Source organism: Vanacampus margaritifer, chromosome 13, assembly GCF_051991255.1.
Source record: "Vanacampus margaritifer isolate UIUO_Vmar chromosome 13, RoL_Vmar_1.0, whole genome shotgun sequence".
In the NCBI taxonomy this organism is placed as follows: Eukaryota; Metazoa; Chordata; class Actinopteri; order Syngnathiformes; family Syngnathidae; genus Vanacampus; species Vanacampus margaritifer.
The window spans coordinates 23,831,083-23,841,087 of NC_135444.1; the positions used below are offsets into that span (position 1 = coordinate 23,831,083).

General features: G+C 42.9%; 1 protein-coding gene across 1 annotated transcript in view; it reads right to left on the reverse strand.

Annotated features, from left to right (window-relative positions):
- Positions 1 to 4,164, reverse strand: part of exoc2 (exocyst complex component 2) — a 41,740-nt gene extending 37,576 nt beyond the window's left edge. Inside the window, exon 1 of the mRNA XM_077584431.1 lies at positions 4,118 to 4,164. The gene's annotated coding sequence lies outside the window, so the exon portion shown is untranslated. The remainder of the gene's footprint in view (positions 1 to 4,117) is intronic.
- Positions 4,165 to 10,005: the final 5,841 nt, after the last annotated feature.

Consider the following 10,005-nt stretch of genomic DNA (forward strand, 5'->3'; position numbering starts at 1 on the left):
GCTTGCTTTTCAAGCCACGTCCTATTTATCATTCTCTAAACAATTTCGGGTCTTCGATGAACTCAACGCACGTCGCTGGGATGTAGAAAGATGCAAAATGCAACTGAAAAGGATTGATTGGACGTCAGACTTTTAACGAGAGTCTTTTGCCGATGTTTTGTACGCCCGAGAAGGAAAAACGTCATCGTTTGACACGCCGCAGATGAACAAATCCAATTTGACTCCTCAATGACTGTTTACTACTTATTTAAGATTTGATTTTGCAGCGTAAACAAAGCGTGTGACCTCGAGTTGTCTTTTGTCACGGTCGCATCAGAAAGCCAACCGATCATTATGTCCCAGTCGCCACAAAGTCAAGGGACACCTTTGGGAAAAAGTTGTTTGGTGACGATACTTTGGAATTCCTGTGGGACGGCGCTAAAGTGCCTCATGTCATTCAGTGTTCCTGATACGTTGACATGAATCACGTCGCCATCTGAGATGTTGTTTTTATGTAATATTCATGTAACAGACACCACAACAGTCATTTACACGTTCCCATGAAGGGCTGCCGATGTTGGGAAAAGTCTCCCGAGAGTGTCTGAATATTACGTAACTGTCACAACTCCGAGCCTCCGCCTGGAAGAAAACATGTTTTCAATGAATCGTTTTTCGTAAATGCTATCAGGCTCCTCCTCCTCCCTTAAACCGTGACAGGCCTAACGTGTCTTATGTCCTACCTGATGTTTTAAGATGATGGTGTCGCGCACGTTCATCTGAATTTGGCGAGTCACAAAGAATTCACAAAGGTTTCGTTTGACAAGTATCACTTACCGTATTTCAGATGAAGGACATCGGGTCCCATTCACAGTTTTCAAGAAACAGCAATTTACGTTTTCTTCAGAACATTTCAAAGATTACTTCGGAAAAAAGACAATCGTGCAAAGCAATTGTTCTTTGTGCTGTCTATGATTGTGCGGTTGTAAAGAGTTTTAAATACTTTTCTATTTACATTCAAATGTACTGCAAAGTCATTCGAACCTATTGATAAAGTCGTTTGAATGTAAAACGTAAGCTAAATGCTAAAAACATGACATTTTTTCCCATAATGCCACAGGGTATTGACTAAGCCTTATGAGAAAAATGTGTTTTTAGCATTTAGCCTAAGTTTGACTCACTTCTCACTTCACGCCGAATAGGTTGCCATGGTTTCGCAGCACGTTTGAACGACATTGCCCAGTCAAAGGGACGGACTCCCCCTTGGCAGCTTGGAACTTGGAATCTTAATGTCGTTTCCTTCCATCGACCCCCACCAGAGTTGAACCATCTGAACTTTGAAGGCCCGAGGCGAGACGACGGCCTCGCTGTCAATTCCTCGTCTGTCATTCGGAGATTTTCACACCGCGAAAGCCTGCTGACACACGTCATAACGCAAACATGTAAACCGCCCTGATGAGCAGTACGAGCGCTTCTCACGGTTCACCTGCAGGACAGGAGAACCGTGAACTTGTGGGCCTTGTGGATCGGGACACTTTGGTTTGCGCTTCGCCTTGCAATGGCTTGAGACAAAGGCTGGCAGGTATGGAGGACCGAAACGGCCAAACGTCTAAAGAAAGACATGACTAAATAAAAAAATGAAAGTGACAATAAAAATGGATATAAAAAAATATTATTCAAAATGTAAATACAAAAAAATAAATATAAATAAAAACAAAAAAATATGTATATATCCCTAAATAAATAAATACAAGTTAAAAAAAATACCAATATAAAAAACGAGATTCAAAAAAATAAAAATAAAAATGAAAATAAATGCCCAAATAAATAAAAAAATAAATATATAAATAGAATTAAATATCAATGGATAAATAAAAACGCGCTGCTCTCACATTTATTTATTTCATGCTACACACGCTTCGAAATGTTATTCAAATGAGGGGGCGGTCCTAAGCATGTCGATGCTTCTAATACAATATAATTGTTTTTATTTCCATTTATATTTATTTTTGTATTCAATTTTTGAATTTTTTTGATTTTATTTTCACTTTTATTGATTGATTGATTCATTTAGTCATGTATTTATTTGCAATTGTGTTGGTCCTCCACAGGCAGGAACATACAAACGCTTATTTGAAGGGAATCCTTATGCTCATTATGAGCACAAGAGGGCTGGCTTTTGTTGTTGCTGCTGGAAGAAGGTGCAAGTGTTTATGTTGAATATCATTGCATGTGAAAAAGGATAGTTTGTGCAGATAAACACCTTTCAGTTGTTTTCTCTCTGACACGTGTAATAGAGGCACACAAGCCGGCTGCATTGTGGCGCGTGTGACAAGCTGCTTGCCACTCAAGAAGCCGTCTCTATTGTTGGAGCTCATAATTCCATGCAAGAAGCATTCACGGGGATGTCTCGCACCCCGATTATGTTCTCTCTCTACCGACGCATTCAAAGTACAGACAGTCAGTGCAAATCAGACCCGCGTCACATGAAACACGGTTACAGCGACCCTTGCGGCTAATCCTTCCTCCCAATGTTCTCCTCTCAAGACCCAGGTTGGGATTAAAGCGGCGAGCTATCGACGTGTGCAGCGCGTGTTCAAAGAAAGCGCAATTAACATAGAGAGCGACAGCAGCCGCACTCTTTTGTGAGCGCTCGGATGCTGCTTCTGCGTAAACAAAAGTCACAAGGACGGCGAGCAGCCAAACATCGCCGGGAAACTCCAAAAGGTACGCAACCTCCGATGGATTAAAATGACAAAGGCGTGAAAGTTGCTCGATGATGTCACTGCCGTCATCCGCTCGCTTAAGTCCTTCTTGACGCTTGGAATCGGAAAAAAAAGCCATTCAAGTTTTCGCTTTGCTCAAAGTGACAACGTGCATCGACGACACAAATCAACTCGGAATCGACCGATTGTCAACCGGCCCGATTATTGGCGCCGATATTCAGCAGTTTGACGAATATCGGCATCGGCCAGTTTGAAGAGAGGGATCCAATTGTAAAAAGTGTTAACTTCTGGAAACTAATTACTGGGGATTCAAATATCCAGAGATTTTTCAAATCTGCGCAAAAAAAGCGTGAATAATGATGAGTGCGTTGATTTGTTTTGCGCTGTTGAACTGTCAACCGAGATAACATTTTGCATTATATATCTTTGTATAGACATATGTAGTGTACATACACGTGTACAAACACATATCAAATATGTGTTTTGTGTAGATCTAACCGTTTCCATTTGATTTGAAGATACATGCATGTGAGAAAACCAGTTTTTTCTGTTTATGGCCTGCCAAGGATGGACCAGATGAAAACAGGATCGGCTAATTGCTTTATTGCTACACTAACCAGTCGAATTCACAAGCTGTTTGCCAAGTACAAATATCAACACGATGAGCCGTGTTTATTTTGTCATTTTCACAAGAACATGAATGCTGCATCCATTTAGTTTATCTGGGCTAATAAAGGTAATGGCAAAGTTAAATCAATAATGACTGAGTGTTGTAAATCTAACCGTGACTTCGAGACACTGATGTGCTCATAATCAATACAAATACCGAATCATATCTCAAACGGATTCATTCAAAACTGTATGGACTTCCTCTGTGTTATCATTTTAAATTGATGTTGCAAGTGCGTGACTGTTGTAAAAATGTGTTCACTTTTTTTTTTTTTACTTCGGCAGTCGAACAACATTAGAGTGTTATAGAATTTTGAATGGTATTTTTCTCTGGATAATTATGTTTTATTGTAGTTAATCCTTAACATATTTCATCTTTTTTATTTTGATTACATTAGAAAAATCAATTATTGGTATGAAATGTTTAAATTGTGATACATTTCCAGCCATATTGGCCAGCGCTCGAGTTTGCAATTGAGAGAAAAATCGAATCAAATAAAAAAAAAAACACGAGTGAATGCCACTAAAAAGTTTCCAGCTTTCAAAGAGTCCACCTGACATGCTGCGGAACATCGACATCTCGTCTCTTCTTCCTCAAACTTTCTGTACATCGATGACCCGCACGGCACGCGACGGAATACGCGAGGCCGGGAACACCAAAAACATCCAAAGTTTGCTGCTTCGAGTGCGAGCAAGCTTTGGTTTACATTGAAATGAAAGCCGAGGAATGAGAAACTGCTGTTTACCTTTGACCTTTCCTCCATTTCCATCTGCACTCACGGAAAAACTTCATCCAAGCAATCATCAAATGCAATTTTCTATCAAATGAAAAGAAAACAGATTGGTTTCACTTTTATTTGCATTCAAAATGCGACTTCGTGTGCGTAATAAAGTGTTTTGTACAACAGTCCAGTTTGGACGGATGTCTTTGTTTAACTTTACGCTAGATTCGGTTGTTTACACTTTGTTTAGGTTTAAGATTTCCCGTAATGTTTCCATGTGGCAGCGTGCTGGCGTGCTGGTTATTAGCACACGCTGGAGAAGGGAGCAATTGACACAGGGGAGGGCTTCAAGCTAGCTTCAAGCTAGCATCGAGCTAGCATCAAGCTAGCACATACATATATATATATACAGTATATATATATGTTAATGCTTGCTTTAGTTCACTGCTGAGTTGATGTATTTGACATTGGGCATATTGTTAGCCTACTACGCGGTCTTTGCGTGCGTTGTTTAACATCAGGCACGTTGTTGAACAGCTGGGGGGGGTCCGTGCCAGTATTTACAGAAGTAGTCGCGTGCGATCATCTCCTTCCTAATTCTGCTGTAGTCTGTAGTTTTGTCATGTTTTTCTTTGCTGCCACTGGCACTGTTGTCTTTCTTTGGGCCCACGGCCAAGAAAATTGGCGTGGAAAAATCCAAATGCACTCGCAAGTATGGAGCACGTCCGGGAATAGTCACGATTTGACTGGAAATGAGCAGTGCATCGTCTCAACTATCGCAACGTGAGCAATCGGCTTCGCTCTCGCTCGGCTTCGCCCGGCTCGGCTTGGCTCGGCTTCGCTCGGCTACCCGTTTTCAAGGTACGTTCGGCTTAGCTTGCTACGCTTGGGTGTTCAAACTCCGAGGCATTTCTTACTCCGATTTTTTGGTTGCAGTTTGAATTGTACGAGTTCCGAGATGTTCAAACTCTGAGGTTCCACTGTGTGTATATATATATATATATATATATATATATATATATATATATATATATATACCATACATACACGCACACACTCGCTGAAAGGTAGGCATTCGTAAATGACGAACTTCTGGTATTTTTTATAAAATGTCATTTTTGTCGTACATCTGATTAGTAAGTACGCGGTCATATTGTGGCCCCTCCTGTATTTAAGTTGCCCATCGCTGCTCTATGGCATAATATGATTTCAAGGACTCCATCTGTAATGACACATGCAACAAAACAAACTAAAAGGAAATGAAAAAAACACTCTGTGTGTTATTGAATGTGGCAACGGCAGCGCTGCTACCTTAGAAACAAAACAACACCGTGTTGTGCCGTGTCGTGTCGTGCAACGCTAGCAAGGGATCACCTTTTCCAAAATCATCAAACACTTTCCAAGCTAAAAATAGAAGTTGGCTTTGTGGAAAGTGCGCATGTTGAGCAAACACACCTGAAACCCGCCCAGCATACACGACCCGACAACCGCAGAAAATGTTTGCAAGACGCTTACATTTCTTACAGCGGTTTGTTCAACTTTGTCGACAAAGCGTCAACAGCAAAACACCGAGCCACCGCGTCGGTCTGTTTGATGTTCCTTCTTCTTTTTTTTAATCTTTGCCTCAATAGACGAGAGTCTGAAAGGCTGAGCGGGGATTTTTAAGAACACGGTTTTGTGGCGGTTATACCCGCGGATAACAATAAGCGTTTTACACCCGGCAGGAATTCAAAGAAGTTGAGGGGAGAAACGCGGAGACAATCGGCGGCTGTGAAAGACTTGCCGATCGCTCAATGCCAAATGGCGCCTTTTGTGCCCCGAGCTTTGATCCCAAACTTGCAGCGACCCTCTTGTTGAGTCTGTTTGCACGAATATGAAGACTTTGCATGATGCGAAAGCTGCCGAAACACACGGCGGTTGCTCACAGATTAGTTTATGTAAAACCTCAAAAAGGGCTGAAAATCACACGCGAAAACCTAATCTGAAAAAAAAAAACTAATCTGCGCACAGGAGAAGAATTTGGAGACTTCGCTCCAGTCGTGCCTGCGTACAACTTGTGTCTTTTTAATGTCTCAATATGCTGTCGATTAAAAAAAAAAAAAAAAACATATATAAAGAAGTTATAAATACATTTGAAAAGCAACATGAACGTACAAAATGTCGAACGCATTGTGTTGGAAATGTTGTTTACTGAGAAATGCAAGTAAAAGCCAAACAACCTTTCAGGGGAGACAAAGAAAGACTTTGTGTCGAGGATGTTTACTGTTTGACTTCTAAATAAATTCATACTGTATCTGATGGCGATGATTGGCAAATTGTGTTTTAGAAAGTTTTCTACAACTCGTACCAAATTTGGATAGAAGGTTCAGCCTATGCGCTCACATATCAAGATTTAAAAAAAAAAAAGACTCACGGCTCTGGCTGGGTTCTGAAGTGTTCGGTTTAGGTGAACGGTACGGGATTTTTTAATAGGTTTTAGGTGAACTAATGAATACACACACACACGCACACACATGCACATACACATACTCACCCACGTACAAAATTAAAAAATAAAATAAAAACAAAGAGAGAGCAATGATGATGACATCAAACCGGTAAAATTACCGAATGAACAATACTGAGCTCTCCAGAAAAAATTAATATATTTTTTTAAAAAAGGTCGATGTATATTAGAGCTGTCAAAATTAATCAACTAATGGACAAAAAACCAGGAGGTGAGAATTTCATAATTTATCTCTCAATTCAGCATTCCACATGCATTCAAATCTTCGCATTCAGCTTTCAGCGTTCCCACGCAATTTCTCCAGAAATTGCACTTCGTCGAGTCGAATATAAAATTGTCCAAATCCTGTGATTTCAGGCAGCATATCAACGGTAATTGTTCACTGATTTTTGTAGTCATTCATGAAAGAATACTTATTTATTTATTATTTGCAAACATCTGTTTTTAGTTTAATAAACAATGACTGAATCGGTAACATAGCACAACATCAACCCCCCCCCCCCCCTTTTTTTTTTAAATCACTCTACGGGTACGAACGGAGGTGGCAACAAATCCACGTCCATAAAGTCCAAACCCCGCCACATTTTGGCTTCGCCCCCGAGCGTCTGTTTGAATTAAACGGCGAACGCGGGGCTGAGCGTCCCCTCGCCTCTCGCTGGCTTGCTTTTCACCGTGTGAGTTCGCAGCGACCGGTCGATGGCAGCAGCTCCCAGCGTCGCTTGCTGCACAACATTTAAGCGGGTTCGAAAAAAGACAGAACTGCCGCGCGCTGCAGCGCAGGTGAGCCACTCTTTCGCCTGCGGAGCCCCTCAAACGCATCCCACTTTTTCACCGGCATCCCGACGGCCGCGCTAAATACTTTGGCTAATGCTAGCACTATTGCTATCAACAGTTTGAAACACGGAGACACTTTGCGCTATTTTCGGGTGGCGACGGACTTGAACAGGACGCCAAGTGTGACTTTGCCATCCGTTCCCGACGCCAATTAGCTGGTGCCAACAAATGTATTGATTTATTTTTGGTGATTTGAAGCGCGCCGCACCTTGTCCCGCCCGCCACATGCTTTCGTACCCGCCTGTGCCAACTACATTGACTATACTGTAAAGCGCAATCGCAGCGCCGGAAAAAAATGCTCAACCCTGGTTTGGTGTTTATGTGCCATCAGCCAACATGTCTGCGGTGTGGGCACGTTTCAATTCATATGATGAACCCTCAACTGCGCTTTATGTATCCTACGTATGTTTATAAATACGTTTATCACACCCGTTGTTATCAAAACTGCGACCATCGTCCTTCCCCATATGATGACTTTTCTCTCGTGGCGGCCTCGTCGCCGATCACTCACTTCATGTCCGCTTGATTCTGCATTTGAGTTCTCCTGCCTTTGCCGCGCGCCTCACGACGCGTGGCTAATCAAGTCTAAGGTAAGACAGACGCTAATGGTACGAGAACGGCTGCTGAGGCCGACGCGAGTGATGCGAGGGCGTCGACCGCCAACGTGTCTCGAGCGCATTCGAGCAGCTGATTGAGCAATCACAGGATTATTGTCTTATTGTCTTATTGCACGCGTAGCGCAGCCAAACGTTCCTTTGCCATTTACGACCACGCCCACTACACGCCTCGTCAAAAGAATTCTTTGCAATGAACGACATCTCACCATCTTTTGTACTCAACAAACACACAAAGCAACCGACCAAACGTCAACCGCAAGGAACACTTTGAAAAACATCTTGAATGAAGAACAGTCCAGTTGCGGATCAATTATTGATTTTGTCTCTCGTCTTGTGTGTCCTTCCGTTCGGGCTTAGAGGATCGATAAACATCTCGTGCGTTGGCACAAATGTTGCCGATTTTGGGCAGCATCTCGTAATTCTCGTTTGGATGGAAATTTTGCAAAAACGTTTTTCTCTGCCAGCTTTGCCCGCTCGTTCCGGCGAACTGTCCTGCTGAGGCTCAACTCTTCTCATTTTCCTTTTCGCATATCAAGTCCCAGGAATTGAAGTTGTTTCCTCTGAATTATCTGTGTTTGGAACCTCCACATTCGAATGAAATGTGCGTATTTGTTGATCAAAGCGTATCCCCGCGGCTTGGATGTTGCTTCGGGTTTTGGCGTTTTGAGTCCAGACTTGGACTCGGTACTGCAGGAGCGACCACACGAAGGCTTTGAATAGACGGAGTTTTAAAGTTGATTGCCAGCTTTCGATGCAAGAAGATTTTTCTCATCTTAGTGAATGCATCTTTGGCAAATCTTCCTTTCGACCATCTGCTGAGATTGTGCTTCCGAAGTAACCAAACCAAGAAAGTTGCTCCATGATTTTGTTGCCTGAGGTAAGGGTGAATTTGGCGTCTGGTGAAGATTTGGGGACACGCATCATCTTTGTCTTTTTTAGTTGATGTTCAAGTTCTTTCAAAGACACGTTGGTCTCCTTCCTTTGACGTCGTTAGAAATGCCGTGTCAGCGGCGTAGCGGCTATTGTTTATTTGTGTTCCGTTGACAACAATGCCTTCAGGAATGTCGAGACTTCGGAGAACACGTTCACTTGGAAATTGAAGAAGTCTGGCCACATTCCACAACCTTGTAAAATTCTGTCCCACTTGATTACCATTTGGTTAAGACGAATTGCTGCTGTCGGGTTTAGGTCACGATCTCAGATTATTCTTAGAGCTTTGTCAACAATTCCGATAACTTGAGTAGCTAATTGTTCAATTCACTCAATTGTTGACTGCATTCCGCCAGCTTTTGAGGTCGCAGTGATACAAATCCAAGGTCATAATTAGCATGACATGAACATTTAGCTGACGTTGACCTCGGATGACCTGACGTGTGTGCTTGGCGGTTTAGCAAAGTGCGCGGAAGCAAACGTGACCAAAAACAATCCAACGTGACAACGTGCCGACTTGTGCGGCAGGAACCGGAGCAGCTCATGGAAGTCGACCAGAGGGTGCGACACTCGCATCTTTGCTTGGTCACCTCAGTGGCCTTCGGACGGGAAAAAAAAAAGGGCTCGATGTTGTGCTGTTACTTCTGACATCAAGGCTGTTGTTACAGCTTGGCCAACCTCCCCCCTCTCACCCCCCCCCTTCCTTTCTCTGTGGACCCAAAAAGTCAACCCCCCCCCCCCCCCCCGCTGAGTTTCTCATGCTACGAATAACATGTTTGCACACATACTCATGCTTGCACGCATGTATGCTGATGAACGCAAAAGACGGCGAGGAGGTCCGAGATGCCGTGCGACCCGACCCGCCTCCGACAGTTTTTTCTGCCGTAATTCGGATGACTTATCTTATCGGCTCATCAGGATGGTGGAAAACAAAATAAACACACACAGCAACTCTAACGCACGCACTTTTGGTATGCGCGTCCAGTGAGGTGTGAACGCGTTCCCTTGATCAGGAATTCGTTTGT